General features: G+C 44.0%; 1 long non-coding RNA gene and 1 pseudogene across 3 annotated transcripts in view; both read right to left on the bottom strand.

Moving 5' to 3' along the window:
• Positions 1-25,730, bottom strand: part of LOC134485543 (polyubiquitin-like) — a 192,056-nt pseudogene that overhangs the window by 126,523 nt on the left and 39,803 nt on the right.
• The window catches only part of LOC134478874 (uncharacterized), a 95,717-nt gene that overhangs the window by 50,877 nt on the left and 19,110 nt on the right, over positions 1-25,730 (bottom strand). The window contains exon 3 of one of the 3 annotated variants that reach the window (XR_010063675.1): positions 22,128-22,983. The exons of the other annotated variants lie outside the window; for them this stretch is intronic. This is a non-coding gene — a long non-coding RNA (uncharacterized LOC134478874). Of the gene's footprint in view, positions 1-22,127; positions 22,984-25,730 lie in introns of those variants that run through there. 3 annotated transcript variants of the gene reach the window in all.

Below are 25,730 nucleotides of genomic sequence, written 5' to 3'. Positions count from 1 at the left end.
CTCTGCTATGAATGTACCCTTTCACAAGCAAGAAAAAACAGATCTTTCTCTAGGAAAACACAAGCATGCACCCCAAAGGACCTCAGGGCCAACCCTAATCCTGAATTCCTGCATGAAGACCCTGAGAGATGAAGTGAAGCCTGGGATACTTCTTCAGACTCCAACATGTTGGAAGCGCCAAAGCTGTGATTTCTGCCAGGGAGAGTTGCTTACATGGGATAGAACCAGCCTGGAAGAGATACATTTTACAAGCAGAAAGATGGAGGGATGGTGCCATATAAGCCTCTGATATCAGATATTAAGCTAGAGCCCTGGATCTCAACCTTCCTAATGCTGTTACCCTTCAATACAATTCCTTGTGCTGTGGTGAACCCCAACCATAAAATTATCTTTGTTGCTACTTCATAACTGTAATTTTGCTACTGTCATGAATCATAATGTAAATATATGTTTACAGATGGACTTAGGGAGCCACTGTAAATGGGCCATGACCCACAGGTGGGAAGTCTGACCTAGGGGACTTGATGTTTACATGCTGCCTTATCAGTCTTGCTTGGTCCAGCGTTTTCTGACTATGCCCCCATTCCTCCTTTTAGGAAATAGTAATATATATCTTTTCCATTGTATGTTGAAATTAATTCACTTTTCAAATTCACAGGGTTTTATCGAGACTGTGGGAGACCATGGGGACTTCTGAAGTAGGATTAAATATACTTTGTATTATAACAATGGCCTTTGGAGCCTGGGAGGGAAATGTGGTGGTTTGAATGAGAATATCTCCCATAGGCTCAAATGTCTGAACCCTGGTGGTGACTTTACAGGCTATACCTTGCTAGGGGCTAGCTCTGAGGCTAGTATATATTGACTAGCCCCAATTCCTGTTCACTCTCTCTGCTTCATATTTGGGGTTTAACATGTGATCTCTCAGCGCCCTGCCATGATGGTCTCATAGAAGCCCAACCAAAATAAACTCTTCCATAAACTGACTTGGTCATGGTATTTCATTATAGCAACAGAAAAGCAAATAAGTCAGGCTATAAGTAGTTGAAGATTAAAACATTTTTTTCTTAATCTTAAAAAGTTCATGATAAAATTGGGCACAAAACCAGTAAAAAGCACTCAACATCTCTAACCATTAATATAGATAGCAATTCCCCTAAATATTGCTGTGTCCCATCTTCCTGCTTAACAGAACAAACAGGTTCCTCCAGCTTCTGGAACAAGGCAGCCAGGTGCTCATCCTACAACCAAGAAAAGACATTCCAATAAACAGCAGGTACAGCTCCCTGCCACAAAAATAACTTTAAAATACCAATACACTTACAAATACAATTTCATGTATTTTACACTGTTTTGATTAGTTTGCTTCTTTTTCTCCATCTTTATTAACTTGGGTATTTCTTATTTACATTTCAATTGTTATTCCCTTTCCCAGTTTCCAGGACAAAATCCCCCTAACCCCTCCCCCTCACTTCTTTATGGGTGTTCCCCTGCCCATCCTCCCCCCATTATGACCTTCCCCCCAACAATCACATTCACTGGGGATTCAGCCTTGTCAGGACCAAGGGCTTCCCCTTCCACTGGTGCTACCTATGCAGTTGGAGCACAGGGTCAGTCCATGTACACTCTTTGGGTACTGGCTTAGTCCCTGGAAGCTCTGGTTGGTTGGCATTGTTGTTCATATGGGATCTCAAGCCCCTTCAAGCTTTTTAAGTCTTTTCTAAGATTCCTTCAATGGGGATTCCATTCTCAGTTCAGTGGTTTGCTGCTGGCATTCGCCTATGCATTTGCTGTATTCTGGGTTTGTCTCTCAGCAGAGATCTACATTCGGTTCCTGTCAGCTTGCACTTCTTTGCTTCATCCATCTTATCTAGTTTGTTGGCTGTATATGTATGGGCCACATGTGGGGCAGGCTCTGAATGAGTGTTCCTTCTGCCTCTGTTCTAAATTTTGCCTCCCTATTCCCTCCCAAGGGTATTCTTATTCCCCTTTTAAGAAGGAATGATGCATTCGTATTTTGGTCATCCTTCTTGGGTTTCTTGTGTTCTGTGCATCTAGGGTCATTCAAGCATTTGGGCTAATGTCCACTTATCAATGAGTGCATACCATGTGTGTTTTTCTGTGATTGGCTTACCTCACTCAGGTTCATATTTTCCAGTTCCATCCATTTGCCTATGAATTTCATAAAGTCATTGTTTTTGATAGCTGAGTAATATTCCATTGTGTAGATGTACCACTTTTATTGTATCCATTCCTCTGTTGAAGGGCATCTGGGTTCTTTCCAGCTTCTCGCTATTATAAATAAGGCTGCTTTAAACAGAGTGGAGCAAGTGTCTTTGTTATATGTTAGGGTATCTTTTGGGTATCTGCCCAAGAGAGGTAGAGCTGGGTCCACAGGTAGTTCAATGTCTAATTTTATGAGGAACCTCCAGACTGATTTCCAGAATGGTTGTACCAGTCTGCAATCCCACCGACAATGGAGGAGTGTTCCTCTTTCTCCACATTCTCGCCACCATCTGCTGTCACCTGAGTTTTTGATCTTAGCCAGTCACTGGTGTGAGGTGGAATCTCAGGGTTGTTTTGATTTCATTTCCCTTATGACTAAAGATGTTGAACGTTTCTTTAGGTGTTTCTCACTCATTCGGCATTCCTCAGTTGTGAATTCTTTGTTTAGGTCTGAGCCCTATTTTTTAATATGGTTATTTATCTCCCTGCAGTCTAATTTCATGAGTTCTTTGTATATTTTGGATATAAGCCCTCTATTGGTTGTAGGATTAGTAAAGATCTTTTCCCAATCTGTTGGTTGCCATTTTGTCCTTACAACTGTGTTCTTTGCCTTATAGAAGCTTTGCAGATTTATGAGATCCCATTTGTTGATTCTTGATCTTAGAGCATAAGCTATTGGTGTTTTGTTCAGGAAATTTTCTCCAGTGCCTATGTGTTCGAGGTTTTTCCGCACTTCTTCTTCTATAAGTTGGAGTGGATCTGGTTTGATGTGGCGGTCCTTGATCCACTTGGACTTAAGCTTTGTACAGGTTGATAAGAATGGACAGATCTGCATTCTTCTACATGCTTACCTCCATTTGAACCAGCACCATTTTCTGAAAATGCTATCCTTTTTGCTTGGCTCCTTTGTCAAAACTTAAGTGACCATAGCTGTGTGGGTTCATTTCTGGGTCTTCAATTCTATTCCACTGGTCTATCTGTCTGTCTCTACACCAATACCATACAGTTTTTATCACTATTGCTCTGTAACACTGCTTGAGTTCAGGGATATTGATTTCCCCGGAAGTCTTTTTATTGTTGAGGATAGTTTTAGCTACCCTGGGCTTTTTTGTTATTCCGGACGAATTTGCAAGTTGTTCTGTCTAACTCTATGAAGAATTGGCTTGGAATTTTGATGGGGATTGCATTGAATCTGAAGCAGTCATTAAAAGTCTCCCAACCAAAAAGAGCCCAGGTCCAGATTGGTTCAGTGCAGAATTCTATCAGACCTTCATAGAAGACCTCATACCAATACTATCCAAACTATTCCATGAAATTGAAATAGGTGGAGCACTACCGAATTCCTTCTATGAAGCCACAATTACTCTTATTCCTAAACCATACAAAGACCCAACAAAGAAAGAGAACTTCAGACCAATTTCCCTTATGAATATCAACGGAAAATACTCAATAAAATTCTTGCAAACCGAATCCAGGAGCATATCAAAACAATCACCCATCATCATCAAGTAGGCTTCATCCCAGGGATGCAGGGATGGTTTAACACACGGAAATCCATCGACGTAATCCACTATATAAACAAACTGAAAGATAAAAACCACATGATCATTTCAGTAGAGGCTGAGAAAGACTTTGACAAAATACAACACCCCTTCGTGGTAAAGTTCCTGGAAAGAACAGGAATTCAAGGCCCATACCTAAAGATAGTAAAAGCCATATACAGCAAACCAGTAGCTAGTATTAAACTAAACGGAGAGCAACTTGAAGCAATCCCACTAAAATCGGGGACTAGACAAGGCTGCCCACTCTCTCCCTACATATTCAATATAGTTCTTGAGAGTTCAATATAGTTCCAGAGCAATCAGACAACAAAAGGAGATCAAAGGGATACAGATTGGAAAGGAAGAAGTCAAAATATCACGATTTGCAGACGATATGATTGTATACTTAAGTGATCCCAAAAGTTCCACCAGAGAACTGCAAAAGCCACTTAGGCCTGGTCTACAAATTGAATTTCACAAGGTGAAAGCAACGTGTTCCCTTGATTCAGCACAGTTTCTGTGTCCACCTCCTCCACAAAATATGACCAGAGTCTCTAGAAGTGTAGGGACAGACACCAAAAGCACGCAGGATGCTGTTAAGAGGTACAAGTCGCCCCCACCCTAATTTCCCTTTGTCTCTCTACTAACCCTCCGAGTTCCTGATGAAAGTGGCCAGAGAGTCTCCTGGGAAGCTCTCCAGATGCTTTTGCTGCAGGTGTCCTCAAGGTCAATTTTCAAAATGACTGCTTATTCCAAGGTTTTTCCCAAGGTACACTACTGGGGACAGCTGTTATCACTAATACATGGCTAGGATTTTAACATCCTAGTGTTTTCATACCAGCCCTAAGAAGGTCCCATCCCTCATCTTCAATTCAGAGTTGGTTCAGTTCCAGAAAATCTTAGACCCTACCCCTAGGCCCAGAGCAGCCAGGTCTCCCTATTCCTACCCTGACGCCATACCTCAGGCAGCCAGGTAGAGACAAAGTCGCTCATGCACAGAGCGACCCCCAGGCACCAGGGTGGGGTGCCCCGGTGCCCCAGCCCTCACTCACCTTACCTGTCTGGACCAGGATGGCCAAGGAGAAAACGAGGTAAAGGAGGAGAGCAGTGAGCCTAGCCACCATGGCTGGGAGCAAGTGCAGGGCCCCAGAGGAGGACAGCTATCCAAGGAGGGCCTGAGAGGTGGTTGGGGAGGAGGGGCCGGAGAGGAGGAGCCTATCACAGCTGCAGGACCCCACCAACAGCTAGAACCACTTGAACAGCTTGGCAGCAGTCTGAGGGTGGGACATGCGGGAGAGGGCAGAGGCGGGGCTAACAGACACCCTTGGGTCGCCTGATCCGGATTGGGTGGTGTGTCTACTTGTTGCCCACAGAACCCTCCCCATCCTGCGTCGCTATGGGAATGTCAGAAGCGGCCTGCGAGTATCAGAAGCCAGGGGGTGAGAAACAGCAGTGGAGATGGTGCTCAGAAATGGCCACCTGTGAGACCACCACACCCTGGCCCAGAGCTTGCGACCTTGGGCCGCACCTTCCTCCTCTACTTCAGTTCTCCCAGCTGCAAGGACCCCAGCACCTCAGCAGCGCTTGCTACTCCAGGTTGAAAGCTGCAACAAAATCCCTGCCCCAGACTAAAAGAACTGGTCTGTTTGTGTAGTTGCCTGGAACCAGGTAGAAGCTGAGGATCAGGGCAGGCAACAGGGAGGGTGAGCTCAGTCCAGAGTAAAAGCTGTAGGGTACAGTTCCCGAGGCTTGAGTTAGGGATGGCCTTAGTGAAGGGAAAGTTCACAGCTGCTCAATCTACTGAGACTAACAAGTGCGCTGCAGTCTTTCCCCATGAATCTCTCTCTCTGCAAATGGAGTCCTACTCCCTGGCGGTGAGAATGCAGATACTCTCTGCTCTGACAACCAAAAACCTACTGCAGCCTGGAATTGAAAGCTCCCAATATGAGCAGGGCTGCAGCCAGCTCTCAGGACAAAGAAACACTGCTCAGGGTGGCAGCATGGAACCTGTCTATACCATTATGCTGCATAAGCTGCCCTGGGGCCACTTCAGAGCACCTCTCCTATTCCTATTCCTATGGGGCGGATACAACACATATACATATGCACAGGCAGGCAGGCAGGCAGGCATGCACAGACACACACACAAACACACACACACACACACACACACACACACACTAATGAAAACAACACTAAAAAGAAGAGAAATTTTCTGAGCCTTTAACAAACTCCTAATTCCCTGACTCAGCAAACCAAATCCTATATGCTTAAAGGGGAAGTTAAAACGTACTGAGAAGGGTGCTCTCTATTCAGAAAATAAGGTTCAAACAGCATCTGTCTTCAAACTACACAACAGAGCTGCGGGGGAACTCAAGTCCATCCACTACCAGAAGCTGTGCATTTCCTACCTTGAGCTGGTACTAGAAGGTCTCAGCCCCATGTCAACAGCTGCCCAGAGTAAGCCCACAGCTTCTGGATAAACCTCTGGGACAGCAGTGTTTCCTCTGAACATAAATAATAACAATTACATGTTTCTATGCTTCACACAGCTCACCAAACATTCTTTCTTAAGGGCTAGGCTTTCCCACACATGAACTTGTACACATGAACACACATAAATATTTTTTAAATAAAATTTAAAAGTATTTTTCTCCTCTAAGACTTAAAAGCTTCCAGTTGGAAAATCTCCCCCTGAATGTCTTTTTCATAAACATTCTAGCATTTAGATGTCAGCACTGACTACATTTGGCAGCTGATTAAACACCACAGATCATGTCCCTCTGGGTTATGCTGTTACCCTCAGTTCCCAGTGACTGGTTCCATTTCAGGCCTTTCTGAGCTCTTAAACAGCCACGCACAACCTTTGACACTGTGACACATTATCATCTACAAAGTTCACGCTTCAAGAACCATGACCGATTGCAAAAGAAAACTCTCTGAAGGTTTTAGAACAGTTTACAGTTTTGTGCTGGGCCATAGCCCGCTCCTCAGGTTTCAGACAACTGTACATACACCCACTTTCCAACAACTGTGTGCTCTTCCTGGGCCAGGAAAATACAACCCCCAACAAAAGGCCACTCAAAAACACATCTGTAACACAAAATCCCTTTGAGGAAACTTTTGATTCGTACCTTTAAATCTCTTTAGATAGAAAGAACTCACACTGAATATTTTAGGAGATTGTTAGAAGAATTTGAAAGTTCTAACGTTTAAAAGAAATCCATGCCTTTGGCTTTAACAAAAACAAATACTCATCAAACTTCATCAAGCAGAAAAGGAGACAGGAGGCAAAAGCTTTTTAATGACACTTTCTGTTTTCAGTTTCTCTGTTTTCCAGCCCAGCTGTTCACTCCCCAACCCCCATCCTCCAGTTTGCTATGTTTTAAATCCTCTAAAGATTAGTAATGATGCTCTTAACTGTCTTCTGAGGAACAGACTAATGCAGGCACTCAAAACATAACATATACTAACAACAAATCCTGGCAATACGTTTGTAAATGAAAATCAGAGACCTGAGGGTGAAATAAGTTGCCTTAGCATGGCCAAGATTCAAACTTGACAACAACGGTCCTACCCTAACTATTACTCTATACTCTGTTAAACACAAAGTGTTTTCTTCCCTCCTGAACTATATCTCTAAACAACTCCTGAACCTGCAGAAAATGTCCCAGCAGAACCAGAAGGTCCTCTTTGCTAGGCTAATGTTTTGGTCAATAAACGGACAGAAAAACTGTGAAGTTGAAATGCTGTGGAGAGAGGTGTGACTTCTGAAATGTCCTCCTGGCAGAGGTCATTGAGCAGGGAGAGCTGGAGATAGGTGTGGGGGAGGATGAATCTAGGACCAGTTTCCCAGTCCATCAGGGTGGATGAAAAGTTGTTCCCTCTGGGCATTCCCCTGCCTTCTTCCTGCTACCTTTAGTGCTAGTGAGTCACAGAACCAGGTTAAGGTGGTTCAGGGGAGGTGAAGGCCACAGCTATGGGGACAAGAACCAGAACTAATAGCAGACACAAGTGTCTATACCATGTTCTCTCCCTAAGGCTCTTCAGCATGTTTCCCTAAGCCTGCACAGCTAACTACCACAGACAAAGCTAAATGGCTGTGCCCTCCATCCTGCAATGCCTATGAAGCCTCGACATGGCTCACCTTCTCTGAACTTGCAAACTGAAATTTTTATTACACTTGGGAGGAGAGCTGGCTGTATAATTCAGGCTGGCCTAGAATTCTCTATATGGCCCAGGCTACTCTTGAACCTACACAATCTTTCTGTCTCAGCCTGCCCTTGCCTGCCCTAGCCTGCCCCAGCCTGTTCCAGCCTGCCCGGTACAGGGATGGGCCCAGGTGAATGACCATATCTAGTTTGTCAACTCTGCTATATTTTCTTTAAACAAAACCTCAAATGCCCAGTTTTTCAATGCACTTGCCTTGAGCTTTAGAACTCGCGTGGTCATGCAGTCCTACCACATACCTCCTTCCACTCAGGGGTGGCATGTACCAGAATTGGGGTAATTAGGAAGGATTTCTCCTTCCAAAGGAGCGACAGGAACATCTGGCTGTGAAAGCACTGGCCATGCCTCTGGATAGAACCTCGTGTTTCTGTTCCCAAGGTCTTTCCTGCCTGGAGTTAGGAAAGCTGCATCTGCCTGTGGAGGAGCTGGGGTTCTGGTGCCCATTGGATCCAAAAGCAATGCTGGGTCCTTGAAATCCAGGACCTCTACCTGTCCCACAGGTGGCCCCTGTTTGATTTGACGGACCGGAGAAGCCGATTCTGTTTCCCGGTAGGATGCCCAGTTACCAGGTGCTGGGTGTGGCAAAGGAGAAGCGTGATCAGAATCTGGAGACGTGGTGCCAACATCCACAAAGCTCGAATTAGCCTTTGATTTGAAAGACACATCAATACATCGATTCTGCTGTGGTCTTCCAGGGCCTTCCCCGGTTCAATTGGTGGGTATTCTACATCCTCTCCATTCTCCTTGTGATAATTGCAACTGTCCTCAGTACAGATCTCCAGGGCTGCAGCTGGGTTGAAGGAGTGTTCCAGCGCTGAGGAGCAGGCTGTTGAATGGTCACCTCTGACCGTGGCTGGCCTGACATTGTCCAGGGCCAGCCTGCTGCTGATGTGAAAAGCCCACGCCCCAAGAATTCCCAGGTTGCTTAGTCTAAGAACAGAGGAAAGAGTGGATTGTAACCAGTCCATTCATCCTCCTTCAGAATTCATATTGAAATCAAAAGACTTTAACGATCAAAGTCAAACTTTCCATGCTATGCCAAACAGAAGCAAAGCTTCTAAGTAACTGAGATAAATACCGTACAGGAACTTTGTTATAAGCTGCCTTTTGTCTGGCATTGTGTATGGAACACTAAGCCATCAGGTTATATGTCTGCTCCAGAAGCCCAAATCAAATATTCTGTCAAAAACCTGGCTGTCTTGAGAGCAAACATGGAATGCAAGAATATTTTATGCTTTCTCGACGTGAATGAAAACTTAAATCAGACTCAAGCTTACTTAAGCTTAAAATTCCTAAAACACTTAAATAGTACTGATTTCTACAAGCCGAGCGTACACCAGTGCTTATCAGTCTTCACTGTGCTCTGCAAGATAGGGGTGGTAGCTGTGCTAGTTCTTAGTGAGGAAAAAGTTGGTTTTGAGAGGTTAGCTAATCTTCAGATCATACAGCCAAAAGTTGGCAAAGCCCCGGCAAGAATTTCATGCTAACACGAAACTTTGTCTTCCAAACATCTCTGTGTACTCTGATTCACATGGACTAATATATTAATGACAGGGGATGATAGATCTATCAGTACTTTTTAATGACCAAGTCTAAAACAATTTTTGAGGAAAAGTTCAACACAGGTAAGATACAAATGTATTAATCAAAATGAGGCTCAGTATTTGGGAACAGATCTTCATTTTCTCTGTAGAGTAGACCATGAAACCCTGTTAGTTCCCAAGAATCTCTTTTCTTAGAGGAGTCTCACCAGATAGTCCCAGCTATCCTGAAACTTAAGATCTTCTGCTGGGATGTGGCACTACTCTTGCCAGCTCAGTCACCTACTATCTCAGTGTCAATGGTACACTTGCTGTGAAGAGGACAGCCATGTGTAACATGACTCCTAACCCTAAGAGAAAGCTCGGGTTAGGAAGGCTCTGGAAGGATGAAGGAATGCCCATTCAGAGCCTGCCCCACATGTGGCCCATATATATACACCCACCGAACTAGATAAGATGGATGAAACAAAGAAGTGCAGGCTGACAGGAACTAGATGTAGATCTCTCCTGAGAGACACAGCCAGAATATGGCAAATGCATAGGTGAAGGCCAGCAGCAAACCACTGAACCGAGAATGGGACCCCCATTGAAGGAATCAGAGAAAGGACTGAAAGAGCTTGGAGGGGCTTGAAACCCCATATGAACAACAATACCAACCAACCAGAGCTTCAGGTGACTAAGTCACTACTCAAAGACTGGCCCTGGGCTCCAACCGCATAGGTAACAATGAATAGCTTAGTAAGGGCACCAGTGGAAGGGGAAGCCCTTCATCCTGCCAAGACTGAACCTCCAGTGATCGTGATTGTTGTGGGGTAATGGGGGGAGGATGGGGAGGGGAACACACATATAGAGTGGGAGGGGAAAGGTGTTAGGGGGATGTTGGCCTAGAAACCAGGAAAGGGAATAACAATTGAAATGTAAATAAAAAATACCCAATTTAATAAAGATGGAGAAAAAAAATGACTCTGGAAAACGGGACCTAGCCAATGATATCAATCCTGTGTTTGCATGAAATACCAAAGCTCAAATTATTCCAGACTATGTAATTTACTCAAAAGTCAACAATCAAGAATAAGAGGGAATGGCTAAAAAGAGGTATTAACATTCACTGAATCATATAACGAGATCTTTGTTCACTGGGGCAAGTATTCATCATTCTAGTCTAGGTTTCTACTGCAATAATGAAGAGAGTTGAGGTTTTCTTCAGTTCTCTATCTCTCTTTCATTTTGTGCACTGTCCACTAGCCACTACCTGTACCCAAGTGTATTCATGATACTCTGCTGTACTGGCTGGATTCTGCTACCCTGATGCAGACCTGAGAAGAGATTGCCTCAATCACACAGGCCTGAAGGCAAGTCTGGGGGAGGGGCGTCTTCTTGGTTAATGATTGGTGGGAGGAAGAGCAGTTCACTATGGGTGATACCACCCTAGGGTACCATCTCTGGTTGTCTAAGAAATCAGGCTGAGTAAGACAGAGGAACCAAGTCAATAATAATGTTCCTCCATGGCTTCTGCTCCAGTTCCTGCCTCCTTCTAGGTTCCTGTCTTGCTTTAGTTCCTGCCTTGGCTCCCCTAATGCACTGTGTGACCCAGGACAGTAAACCAAATAAACCCTCTCCTCCCCAATCAGGTCAGTGTTCGTCCCTTCTGTGATTTGTTATATTCAGTTGCTAAGGTTTCTTTTCATTTTTTGAGACACACTCTCATGTAGCTGATGATAACCTTGAGCTTCTATTCCTCCTGCCTGCACCTCCCAAACACTGGGATACCAGGTGTGATACTAAACCCTGTTTGTGTGGCACCAAGGTCAAAACTCTGGTCTTTGTGTCCTCAAGGCAATGTTCTACCAGCAGAGCTTCAACTCTTGCCCTCAGTTGGTGCATATAGAAATTAGGGTTGCAAATAAAACACACCACAGAAGACAAAACTCCAGGCTGAAAAAATGACTTAGCAGGGAAAGCCACTTACCTACAAGAGCTTAGAGCTATAACCAGAATCCACGTGGTGGGAGAGAGCACAAACTCTGACAAACTGGATTCCGACCCAGACACCTCCCCACCAGCTGCCTCCAATCCCCAACTCCCACACAGTAATGTAATTTTAAAAACTGAAACCAATCAGTAAGAAGAGACCCTGGAGCCCCAGCCCATCCCACAGCAGGGTATTGCAGCTGGGAAACCTCTTGAGTTTGGAAGTGGACAGCTTCAAAGCTTCAAAGAGTAAGAAAATACAAAACATGCAAGAGTGGAGCAAAATAAATGCCTTCTAATGAGACATAAATCAATATCCTGGCATTTGCCACATCGCCTGGTGGGAATCTAAACAGTTAATTTACCCTCCACACTGAGGTCGTTTATGAATGCTCACAGATTGAATTTGTCTCCTAGAAAGAAAAACTGTATCACAAAACAGAACAGACATGCTGGCCTGCCTGTGACTAATCCCTTCCCAGGAACTACTCTCTTCCCTACCTGAATATGCATACGTTTCAGAAGAGGCCTGCAAACATGAATAATGTATGACCTCTGTTGGAGGAAGAGATTCCAGGACTAGGAAAATGTTCTTCTCCTTGGAGGGGCACAGCAAAGCATCCAGAGGGAGCTAGGACCATGATCCTGAGCTACTTTAGTTTACAAATGTTGTCCTCTGGGCATGTGTGATGCAATGTTTCAACCCTTAAGACAATGATACTGACAGGAAAAGAAGCCTAAGAGACAGTGTTAAGTATGGAAACACTGAATGGGAGGCAAAGCCCACGCTGAAAGGGGAGGTAGCAGAGTTGTCACTCAGAGTAGTGGTAGGATAATTCTGACTTGCATTTTATGTTATTCCATTGTCTGTAGTTTGTCTCATTTTATTAAGGGTGAGGCACACCAAATCTGTCAATCACTCTGGTCATGTCTCACGCTGCTCCTTTCTGGCGCACGCCTGTGTCTTAAAAATTGTAGTATTTCAAGCACTCAGCCCTCCTTCCAAGGGGCTCTAGGTACAACCTGGGGAGAAAGAGTCTTTAAGCTAGAGGGTAAGAGGTTAGAGGAGAAAGGATAGAGGCCAACTGCTAAGTCTGTTCTAGAGTCTACACTACAGAGCAGGTGAGATGGAAACCAAGACTCAGTACGGATCACAGAACAGGAGGGGACACTTGTATGTAGAGCCCTTGGAAATAGGGCTGAGTGCTTGAAATACTATGATTTTTAAAGGCAGAGCACCTGGACACCAACAGCATCTGGGAAGGACCAAGAATCACAGAGTATTAGAATGAGAATTGGTACCTGCATAGCCATAAGAAGCCGTGCGTGTGCATGTGTGTGCCTGTGTGTCTGTGCCTGTGTGTGTGTGTGTGTGCAAAAAGCATGTGAGGAGAAAGTTGTGTTTCCCTACTAGAGCCATAAAGGCCTTCATACACCTGCTCACACACACATGCATGCACATGCACGCACGTGCAAGCACGCTTGCACACACACACACACACACACACACACACACACACACCACACACAAGACACTATCATCCATTCACTCTGGTTCTTCATTGCCTCCTTTGATGCTTTCCAGAAATATCAAAATTGCAGGAGAGGGGCAGAGTGAGTGTAACCGGAGTGACTGATAAAATGAACCAAAATACAAACAACCAGGTAACGTGAAATCCAAGTAAGAAACACCCTATCTACTCTGCATAAGAGATCACCCCTGTATCCATACTTCAGAGATGTATTGACTATGGCTCGGCCATTTACTTCTGACATAAGCACCTTTCATAATTTCGGTAAGACTATTGGTAAAACTGGGAAGATAGTTATACTTACCACCTATAAGTTGAGAAAGTTTTAATTAAGATAATATCTGCAAGGGTTTTATCACAATGCTCTGCAGATAAAGTGATCGGCAAATTTTTCCTCTTTCACTCTATCTGCCCATGATCTAGTTTGACTGAGAAGCAACTATGGGAAGCCACAACATAACTACTGTGGGCTAAGCTAGTATTGCAAAATACAAAGACAAAAGAGCCCACCTGAAGTCAATAGTCTCTTAGGAGCGCCTACTGGACAGATACCTGCGGAATAGCCTATTGCAGCACTAGCAGAATAACCCACTGGGGAGACTAAGAAATGGATTTGTCTCTGGCAACGCTGTGGGTAAACCAGTCAGCATGATTTCTGGTGATGGTGCCAGGAGAAACCTGAGACGAATAAAAGCCTCATCTACCTCCGCCCCATTATACTACTCATAATTTAATCCTTAACAATACCTGTTTGAAAGACTGAATCATGATGCCTCCTCTCCAGAAATCATTAACCTGAAAAGCGCCCACTGAGGCAGTTAGTTATGACTGGATATTTTTATGTAGCCCCAAGAACAATGTTTTTCACAGCAAGCCCCAGTAGTTCTGCAAAAACATATAATCACTGCTGGTTCTGGTTTCTATGCCTGACAGATAGTGCAGGAAAAAGAAAGAATCTTTTAAATATTGGACAGCCTGAAGCTCCAGAGGTCCAGCTTAGCTCTTGGTTTTCAACCAGCGCCTTTCTTAGAAGCCACCAGAGGTTATTATCAAATGGTTTCTGGCCACTAGAGATAGTGTCCCTCCTAAATGTCCTTCCAGTGCATAGCACAGTCACACACTCCACATTACTCACTGGTAGAGATTCTTCACCGACTGCTCACTGTTAGTCAGGCTGAAATACAGGGCTTTTCTCTTCACATCATCTGCTTCCCCTTGGCAGAATCCCACCTTAGCAGGAAGCTGCGGCTGGACACTGTAGGATTCTTTGGGGTGAGTTCCAAAAACTGAAGACCATTGGGAGGATAGAGAAAGAGGGCATAGGAATCACATTCATCGGATGCCAGAACGGCCTGGAAAGTGTTCAGCTGTGGACAAAGAGGAATTGCAGACACCCGAAAAACAAAGAAATAAACAAAAGAAGAAAATCAGAACACAGGTAAGGTGTTCCAACAAGGGGGCGGAGACCAGATCCTTTTTAGGATTTCCCCATGTTCGTTTTGAACATAATCGCCTTTAGAATTCCGTCTTCAAATTACAAATATAATTTTGTAAACCATGTGTTTTTTTTAATCTTTTCTACCAATGTAGATCAATAGTTACATAATGCATAAATGAAACACTGGTTTAAAATCTTTAGGATTGCAGGGAAGAGGATGAAGAAGCACTAACTAACACCAAGGATATTTGAAAAAGCCATATGAAGGGCCAGAGAGACGGACAGTTAAGGGCACAAGCTGCTCTTCCAGAGGTCCTGGGTTCAATTCCCAGCACCTACTCGCCCATGGTAATTCACCCCTGCTTGTAACTTCAGTTGCAGGACTTCTGACTGCCTCACACAGACATACAAGTAGGTAAAACGTCCATGAACATTAAAATACAAAAGCCATATGAAAAGCTACTTGCCAACATACAATGAATGTTACAAGGTGGGTAATTCTCCTTCCATTGGCTACAAGTTCTCAAAAAGTCCAGAGCTAGATGTAGGACACCTTGCTCTCAAGTTGTTGGTCGAGGATGTCACAGAGATGATACCAGAGTTGTCAATTCTCATTGCTCAGGGCTACCCATCAGAATGTGATGGTAAGATCCTATAGCTGATGACACCACACAAGTAGGTCAAAGAACTTGAAGACATCACACAGACCTGCCTGCACAGTACTTAGCAGGAAGCTTCCACCCCTGCTAGCTTTATGATGCTAGAAGTTGCTATGCAGACTATTCTCACTCCACTGTGACTACTCAGGGCTACATAACAAAAGCCCTGGCAAGATGTACTCATGGGTGCTCCATAAATGGCAGGAATGCATTGAGGATCACCAATCATTTTCTGGGTGGATTCAAGGTCTGCACTACAAGAGGAAACTTTTGCCTGGCATTGTAAATCTGGTCAGGAAACCATGGCAGAGAGGCTCATAAGCCGTGGGAGTGAACCATAACTACTATTTTCTTAAATGGATATATAGTATCAAACTATACCAGTTACAAGCTCAAAGATTAACACAGCTCTCGGTGGTCATTGGGGGAGCATCTTTATACAGTGGATGGTAGTTAATACACATTCGTAACTAGTCCGAGTATTGAGAATGAACTCTCTGTGGAGAGCTCAGCCACAGAAGCTCCCACCGTATCAAGTTTCCTCAAGGCTCAGGGAATATTGGAAAGAAAAGAGCCAAAGAGTTGGAAAGAGTTTAAGAGCCAAAGGTCGGAAGGAGTTGGATCAAAACAATGACATGTTCTCATGATATGGTCGTTGAACTTACAAACTCAGTGCAGTTGGTGTCCAGCAGAAGAGCAAACCAGTCAACATTCCCGCACGGATGTGGTAGGGCACTGAAGCCCCTGCCTGCAGCTGAGAAGATTCTGTCACTTGAGAACTGCTAGGGGAGGGTTTTCTTTAGGGGTATGGTCCCTAGTGAGTGGACCATACTGCAGTGGTGTCCCCTCACTCATGAGTAGGCTTCTCTGTATTCAAGGGATTATTCAAGTGGATATACTGAAATATACTGTATCAATGTATGAAATTCTCAACAAATAACATTATAACAGTGTATTTAAAAGTGGTAAGGTTGTAAACTTCTCCAGTCCAAACTCTTTGAGAGTTCTGGACAAGGACCAAAATTGACTTGCTCATTCCTATACCCTCAGTTTTTATTTTGTGTCTGAACGGCTTTCATATCCATATATCATATTAGCATCCATGCATACACCCACCCATGCATCCAGCAAGCCATGTATCCATCTATCCATCCATGCATCCAACATCCATACATCCATCCATCTTTGCATCCATCCAGCATGCATTCAGCAAGCCATGCATCCATCCATCCATCTATGCATCCATCCATCTATGCATGCATCCATCCATCCATCTATGCATCCATCCAGCATGCATCTATCCATCCATCTATGCATCCATGCAGCATGCATCCAGCCAGTCAGCAATGCATCCATCCATCCATCCATGAATCCAACATCCGTGCATCCAGCAAGACATGCATCCATCCATCTATGCATCCACCCATTGCCTACTGCAGGCAACACTCAGTAAGGAAGCAGCTGATCAAAAGGCATCCTTACTGATTTCACAGCCAAACTCCCTTTCCTTTTCAATCTCTTTACAACCCGAGTTATCTTGTCACATTGCAGATGAAGAAAGAGACCCAAGGGCTTGCTTAAGGTCAGGCAATGATTAATGGTGGAAGCCAGCCAGACCCAACAGCTCATCCCCTGCAATAGACAGTCATCTGAACTCTACCAAACAAGCCATTCCAGGACACCTGCTCTGACCCAATCTCCCTTCCCAGGCTCAGCTCCGCTAAGCCCTCTACACAGTGTTTAAGGGTCCCCACTCCTACTAAGTGCTTTGATGCTGTGTCCATATTTCCCTGCCCCAAGAAAATCCTTACCAGCAAGCACTGCCTCCTGTGATTCCCTGCGGAACCCCTTCCATCCTTCAGCACCCACTATGTTGGTTTTCCAGTATGTATTTGGCTCCTGTTGGTTGTCTGGTTTGGCTTTGGCCTCCACTCACTAACCCATCTGAATATTAATTCATCGGGGTTGGCTACCCACTAAACCACATTATGTTTGATGCTGCAGTCAGGACAGAGCCAAAAAACTATGCCCCAAGAGCCTGAATTATAGGAGAGAGAAACAGCCTGGACTGGAATTTTAGGAGAGTGACTGGGGACAGGCATGGTGGCAGAGGCCACAGGAAAAGGAGAGTGTCCAGGACATCAGAGTGGGTAGGGTAGCATCACAGTGGCAGCCAATGAATGAAGATAAACACTGTGGGAGCCAAAGCAGACGTAGATGAGAGTTAGAGTCTGAATTAACACCAGGGTGACTGTGCAATTACTCCCTGATATTTCATTTACTGAGTTTCAAAGGGACCTTTTCTGCCATTACCACCATCTTCCACCAAAGAATTAGTTAAGGGATGCTCCACTGTCTTAGACTCTGTAGTTGGCTTCTCTCACTAGATCAAATATGCTTTACAATTTAATAGGGAGCTGGGGAGACATTTCTCTTACGAATACTCGCTTTATAAAGAAGGTTGTTGACAAGAAGAAAAAGAAATCACTTATTGGTATCATTACCTCTTCATTTTGCTAAACAAGAAAAACTGACACAGCAAGAACCTCAAAACTGAATACAAGGAACGAATGTGTCCTTGTGTTTTTTTCTGCCTTGTTCTAGAACATCTCAAATGTTACTTTTACCTTTCTGACACGTAATGCTAAAGTACAGCTTTGAGGTTTGGGTAATAAGACAAAGAAATGCAGATATTAATATGGTTTCAAGAAAAAAAAAACTCTGTAGCTCCTCTGTATTATCTAAATGGAAGAGTCTGCTTACCTTCCTTGTTTTTCAAAAAAAAAGTTCATGAATTCAGTCCCCACATTCTACATTTGTTGCAGCTGTAGTCCTCAAGTATGTCATCTGCGGGGCTTGACCCTCCCCAGAAAGGTCAAAACCTCTAAGTTTCCAACTCAGGAACATGAAGAACATGCGTCATCCATCATCAGTCAGGGTAGGGCCAGAGGCTGCCAAAGCTTTATTTCAGTCACAACAAAGTTCAAGTAGGAGATAAAAAGCCGAACTAATAATCTCATCCTTAAATAACCAACTGTGGAAGCTCCTGGTATGGTGGCGACAATCAACTTCACAAGATAAGGGAGAACCAAGGCTCTAAATATAGAGAAATTCTATATGATAAGGGATGTCAGGATAGCTAAAGCTATCCTCAACCATAAAAGGACTTCAGGGGGAATCACTATCCCTGAACTCAAGCAGTATTACAGAGCAATAGTGATAAAAACTGCATGGTATTGGTACAGGGACAGACAGATAGACCAATGGAATAGAATTGAAGACCCAGAAATGAACCCACACACCTATGGTCACTTGATTTTTGACAAAGGAGCCAAAACCATCCAATGGAAAAAAGATAGCATTTTCAGCAAATGGTGCTGGTTCAACTGGAGGGCAACATGTAGAAGAATGCAGATTGATCCATGCTTATCACCCTGTACAAAGCTTAAGTCCAAGTGGATCAAGGACCTCCACATCAAACCAGACACACTCAAACTAATAGAAGAAAAACTAGGGAAACATCTGGAACACATGGGCACTGGAAAAAATTTCCTGAACAAAACACCAATGGCTTATGCTCTAAGATCAAGAATCGACAAATGGGATCTCATAAAACTGCAAAGCTTCTGTAAGGCAAAGGACACTGTGGTTAGGACAAAACGGCAACCAACAGATTGGGAAAAGATCTTTACCAATCCTACAACAGATAGAGGCCTTATATCCAAAATATACAAAGAACTCAAGAAGTTAGACCGCAGGGAAACAAATAACCCTATTAAAAAATGGGGTTCAGAGCTAAACAAAGAATTCACAGCTGAGGAATGCCGAATGGCTGAGAAACACCTAAAGAAATGTTCAACATCTTTAGTCATAAGGGAAATGCAAATCAAAACAACCCTGAGATTTCACCTCACACCAGTGAGAATGGCTAAGATCAAAAACTCAGGTGACAGCAGATGCTGGCGAGGATGTGGAGAAAGAGGAACACTCCTCCATTGTTGGTGGGATTGCAGACTGGTAAAACCATTCTGGAAATCAGTCTGGAGGTTCCTCAGAAAATTGGACATTGAACTGCCTGAGGATCCAGCTATACCTCTCTTGGGCATATACCCAAAAGATGCCTCAACATATAAAAGAGACACGTGCTCCACTATGTTCATCGCAGCCTTATTTATAATAGCCAGAAAATGGAAAGAACCCAGATGCCCTTCAACAGAGGAATGGATACAGAAAATGTGGTACATCTACACAATGGAATATTACTCAGCTATCAAAAACAACGAGTTTATGAAATTCGTAGGCAAATGGTTGGAACTGGAAAATATCATCCTGAGTGAGCTAACCCAATCACAGAAAGACATACATGGTATGCACTCATTGATAAGTGGCTATTAGCCCAAATGCTTGAATTACCCTAGATCCCTAGAACAAACGAAACTCAAGACGGATGATCAAAATGTGAATGCTTCACTCCTTCTTTAAATGAGGAAAAAGAATACCCTTGGCAGGGAAGGGAGAGGCAAAGATTAAAACAGAGACTTAAGGAACACCCATTTAGAGCCTGCCCCACATGTGGCCCATACATATACAGCCACCCAATTAGACAAGATGGATGAAGCAAAGAAGTGCAGACCGACAGGAGCCGGATGTAGATCGCTCCTGAGAGACACAGCCAGAATACAGCAAATACAGAGGCGAATGCCAGCAGCAAACCACTGAATTGAGAATAGGTCCCCTATTGAAGGAATCAGAGAAAGAACTGGAAGAGCTTGAAGGGGCTCGAGACCCCAAAAGTACAACAATGTCAAGCAACCAGAGCTTCCAGGGACTAAGCCACTACCTAAAGACTATACATGGACTGACCCTGGACTCTGACCCCATAGGTAGCAATGAATATCCTAGTAAGAGCACCAGTGGAAGGGGAAGCCCTGGGTCCTGCTAAGACTGAACCCCCAGTGAACTAGTCTATGGGGGGAGGGCGGCAATGGGGGGAGGGTTGGGAGGGGAACACCCATAAGGAAGGGGAGGGGGGAGGGGGAAACCGGGAAAGGGAATAACACTCGAAATGTATATAAGAAATACTCAAGTTAATTAAAAAAAAAAAAAAGGGATGTCTGCATGTGGAGATCAGAAGGCAGTGGGGAGGAGGTCTGGGGAGAATTGAGGAGGCTGTGATGGGAGATCCTGACTTTTAACCTGGAGATCTGCACATGTAGTGCCTTATTTGCTCTATGTCTTTTCTGTGTCACCTTTTGGCGAAGCACTCACTTCAGATGGCGAGTTTTTAATTTCCTCATCCCCACTAAAAGAGGCAAATAACAGGGGAGAAAACAACAAAACTTCCTTTTAATATAGTTTATGATCCCAAAGTACATTCTGGAAGAGTTGAGCTGCTTGAAATCTGCCACACATGAACCCCTTGTCAGGGCTACAGAATTCCACACAGAATCACTAAGAGGCAACTTCATAGGCCCTGAAGAGCCTCTCCTTAGAGATCCCCTCTGTCTGACTCTTTTCCAAAGGGAAAGGGCCTCACATTCCCAGAGACAAGTTTCCCAAGAGTCCTCCACACTGGTTCTGAAGGTAAGCCCTCAGTTGCACTGCCAAAACCTGTACAGGAGTCATGACCTCCCAACCTCCCCAAAGAGAAAGAGAGAGTGCCAGCTAGGAGAGGAGCTCTCCACAGGTTGGGGAGCAGTACAAAGAGGATCAGGTCAGTGTTGCCCAGCTGCAAGGTCTCCAGTTTCCTGTTCAGACAGAAAACCAGAAGGCTTCTCAAACATACCATCCAACAAGGGTAAAACATCAACCAGCAGAATGACATCTTTACAACAAGGGATTTGACTATTCAGCCTTACCAAAATGATAACAAAATAAGAAATGAGGTGATTCCTTCCTGGGGGGACAAAGTTCAATCCTCAGTCTTCCTTAAGGATACATTCTCTGAAAGTGTAAGGCCACTGATTCTGGCCTCCGATGTTTGGTTGTATGTTACTTTTTCCCCATTCCCATGGGGACACTGATGTACTTGGGGTATTCCAAATTCACCCCTGTACTGCAGAGTTAAGAGAATGCCTAATGCTTTCACGATGGCATAGTGTATCCTCCTTCATATGTAGTATTCAAGGACACTTAAGCAGTTTTCTTCAACCCATTTTCGTATATCTAGTTATTCTCTATCCTCTCTGTCTTCACTGACATGTGGTGAATTACACACATACTGTTCCTGTGGACTCTAGCTCCATAAATTAAAAGCTCCAGCTAAATCCAAAGTTCTTGATCAACAACTGTCACCTCTGCACCAACTCAACACACACCATTCCATGTTAAAGCATCCAGGGACCAGCTGTGATGCATACTATTAGCTGTCAATCTGATGCTATCTATAACCATCCAGGAAACAGTCACCAGGCATGTCTCTGATAAAGTATCTTGATTAGATTAATTAAGGAGGGAAGACCCACCCTAAATATAGACACCACCATTCCCTGGGCTCAGGCTTGCACTGCATACAAAGAAGAAAGAAAGCTTAGAAACAACACCCATCTTTCTCTGCTTCCTGGCTACAGATACAATGTTTCCATCCTTTTCTGAAGCAACTTCCAAGCTGCCATCCCTCTCCCAGGATGCAGCCCAGACTAGGGCCAGCTCTCCTACCACTGACACTCAGTTTCCATTCCTGTGGTCCTTCCAACCCAAAGGAAATTCCTCATCAACAAAAACCTTCGACATACTATCTAACTCAGTTCTAGATAACACCCTCCTCCCCAGTGAGAACACAACAGCCTTTCCCTGACACCAAAAATACACAGAGCAACAATGACGACGAAGACAACAACAACAACAACCCTAACAACAGCAACAACAACAAAAAACGGTACCCATCATTACTCAGATCTTCCGGCCATAACTGTCGGCGCCAGCACCGACATGGTACCGAGAATCAGGCGAAAGCCTGTGGGATGAAAGAAGCACACACACACAGGTTATTCGTGTCAAGCCAGAAGAGGAAGAGAGCTTCTGGTTTCTTTATTGACCAAACTATATATCCAAAGAACACCACTTAGCAGGTATCTGTCAAGCACAGTGGGGAACCCTGGCTGAGACTTCCTTAACAAAGGACCGACTATGTGGTCTGAATAAATTAGGGAAATAACCAGGAAGGCCAGCCTAATTCTGACTCAGGTGAGAAGTACCTGGCAGGACTGTTCCCAGTTGGGGACAAAAGGCTTCCACATGCAAGGGCAGGGCTCAGCAGGGGTCAAACCTTGTTGGAGACCCAGAAGGGTCTTGTTCAGGCTGACAACATTCTGTGAATGTGAACTTCTTGTGCCACACAGTGACAAAGCACCCAGGCCCAAATCCAATACAGCTCCCACACATAACCTCTTTGCTCTATGAAGTGACAGTTTAAGAAATCTCAGATTAACTAAATGTACATTTGTTCATTTTAGTAATGCAGTTGCACCATGCCATTCTTGCATGCCAGGTAGAACACTCTGTCACACCCAAAGTGAACATCCTGGAGGGAATGAAGAGAGCAGAAATATTTCACACTGTAAAGATATTATTCCTCTGATATCATTTCCAGTGACTAATATTAATATTACTATAACAGATGTAAGAAAACTATGTAGAGATCACAGAATCTTCCAGGCAAAGGAGATTGGTATGTGCCAAAATCTACCTCAAAAATAAAATAAAATCTATCAAAGCAAGAGTTCAATCCCAGGGTCTTCAAAGTATTCAGAAGAGCCTTCCACAGGAGTAATTGAAAACACATCTTGTGCTCAAAACCTCATCGAATGGAACAAGTCCTGAAGCCCATTCAGCCTATGGCAATATCTGAAGAACAATATGGATGTTTGGAAAAGTTAAAAAACAAGAAAGCTACAGAATTTTCCCCACCAAATTCCCCTACAAAAAGATAAGAAAAACAAAGGGGGAAAAACCCAAAACAGTAATTTGGAAAACCCTCCATTTAAAAAGTACTTATAAAGAGGTCCAGAGAAGTCTCGAAAGGTAAATAAATCCCTTCCCTTGAAATCCGAGTTCAGTTTCAGGAACCCATGTAAAAGGAGAGAACTGGTAATGGGAGGATCTCCTCCCAATCTCTGCATGTGCACCCTGCTACGTGCACACATAAATCATACAAAAACACATACCATACATGTCCTACACACATACCATACACACACCCCACATAAATATCATGCACACACAAGTGGCCTCAATGCAGTATTCACATACCATACAAACACCACATACTCACACACAACATGCACACACCATATGCATATAAACACACCATACAGACACACACAAGCACACACATCATGCACATACACACATCATACACACATACCATACACAGACACACACATCACACACAAACACATACAAACACACACATGATGCGCAAATACAGACATACATACACATCATGAACATGCAGACACACAATTTCATATACAGCATAAACATAGATTATTTACATACACACACACCATACATAGACATACATATTCACATGTAGCATGTAAACATATACGTACACATACATGCACACACAGAGAGAGAATAAAATGAAATAAAGCAACCAAGTCCTTACATAAAGGAGTTCTACCACAAGATAGTTACATGGCAGGAACAACACATGGCCTTGGTTAATTCTCATGACAACCCTAAAAAGTCAGCACTACCATGTCAATCTACAGCTTAGAAAATGAAGACCGAGGGCTTGTATCTTCCAAGACCACTGCTGCAAGTGTTTTCTGCCTTGTTCCTGACTTCACAAGTACCTGGAAGGTGTAATGAAAGAATTACTGTGCCTATGGGTGTTGCTCATTCATGAAGGACTTACTTAGCTAACCTTCATGAGGACTTGTGTTCAAGTCCCAGAACTGCAAAATTGAAGGAAGAGCTGGGAATATGGTTCAGTGTGAGGAGTGGCTATTCAAGCATAAGCACCTGAGTTTGATCCCTAGAATGAATACACACTGAACAAAAACAGTCATGGTGTCTGTCAGTCCCAGATGTGTAGTCCCATAAGAAGGAAGGCAACTCCAAGAGCCTCTCACCCAGCAATCAATCCTGGCTTAGCTGCTGAGTACTGGGTCAGGGGGAGGTGTGCCTGGAAATGATTTGAAAGGGAGCTGGATAGAGTGCTCAGCAGGTTAAAGGCACTTACCTCAGAAGCCTGATGACCAGAGCTCAATTCCTAGACCCCATCAAGGGGGATTAGCAGAGAGCTGACTCTGAATTTGTGTTCTGACTACCACAGTGTCAAAGCATGCACACGTAGGCAGAACAAATGAATAATTTTTAAAAGGTGGATAGTGCCTAAGGAATGACCCTCAAAGTTCTTCTCTAGTCTGCACACACATGCATCTCCACACAATTGTGAGCCATGCATGAATGTCTGTGTGTGCCTGCACATGCTCACACATGCGCAGGCACACACAGAGACACAGGTACCGCATGCATGGACACCAAAAGGAAACTGTCAAAGACTGTTTCTAATGAAATGTTGCTACTGAAATGAGAATCCTAAGTAGTAAACTCATCTCTCTGGGGCTGTAACCTTCATGTCAAATAAACACTAAAACACTTGGGACCCACCGCAGCCTCAAGACCCCGGAGCCTCAGTGCAAATGCTTCTTGCTCTAATTTTTGTTTGTTTGTTTGTTTGTTTGTTTTTTCTGTTGCAAGTGGCTAGCTAATTCAGCTGAATTTTCCTTGGGAGCAGCAGAACAGTAATTTCATCGTGAGGTTATCACCAGAAGCATCCTTCACAGCAACTTCACTCCAGTTCACACTTCCTCTGAATATGGCTCCAAGAACTGTCCCAGCACCAAAGCCACAATGAACACTAAAACACTAACCTTATTTATTAGATGTCTTCAGAAAAAGCACAGCGATTTTTACTGTAACTACTCATATGATTCGTGTACAGAAAATGGATCTTGCATGAAAAGTGTAAGAAAGGGGAAAAGTATGTCTTCTAAGGTGACTTTGCCTCACTTAAGGCAGATTTGGAAATTATTTTCTCTTCTGTGATATAAATAGTTATTACTGTACTTATCCTGTGGGACTGTGTCGAGAAGACAGTATAAAACACTCCTGCAAGAAGGTAAGGAGAGGGGGGCAGAGGGATGGCTCCCTGGTTGAGATCATTGGCTCTTCTTCCAGAGGACCCATGTTCATTTCCCAGCACTCACATGACAGCTCACAACTGCAGGTACTCGGGTCCAGGGTATTCCATGGGCACTGCATGCAACCGTGTGTAGGCATATGACCCATGTGCGTAAACACAATTTTAAAAATTTAAAGAGAAGTCTGATGGTGTGAACAAACAGACTATTTAACAGTTGTCTAAGTAGTTTGCCCTTCGACCCTTACTAACTAAGGTCACCAGAAAGACTGTGGCTCAGCTAGTAGAGTGCCTGGTCAGCCTGCACTCTCGGTTCAGTTCCCATCAAATGGGTAGGGTGTGATGCTGCACACCCACTATCTCAGCACAGGTCAGTCAGGTCAAAAGGATCAGAGATTCAAGATCATCCTCCATTATGAGGTTTGAGGCCAACCTGAGA

Source organism: Rattus norvegicus, chromosome 2 (assembly GCF_036323735.1).
Source record: "Rattus norvegicus strain BN/NHsdMcwi chromosome 2, GRCr8, whole genome shotgun sequence".
NCBI lineage: Eukaryota > Metazoa > Chordata > Mammalia > Rodentia > Muridae > Rattus > Rattus norvegicus.
The sequence above is the reverse complement of the archived record's forward strand: the minus strand, read 5'-3'. Positions and strand labels throughout refer to the sequence as shown.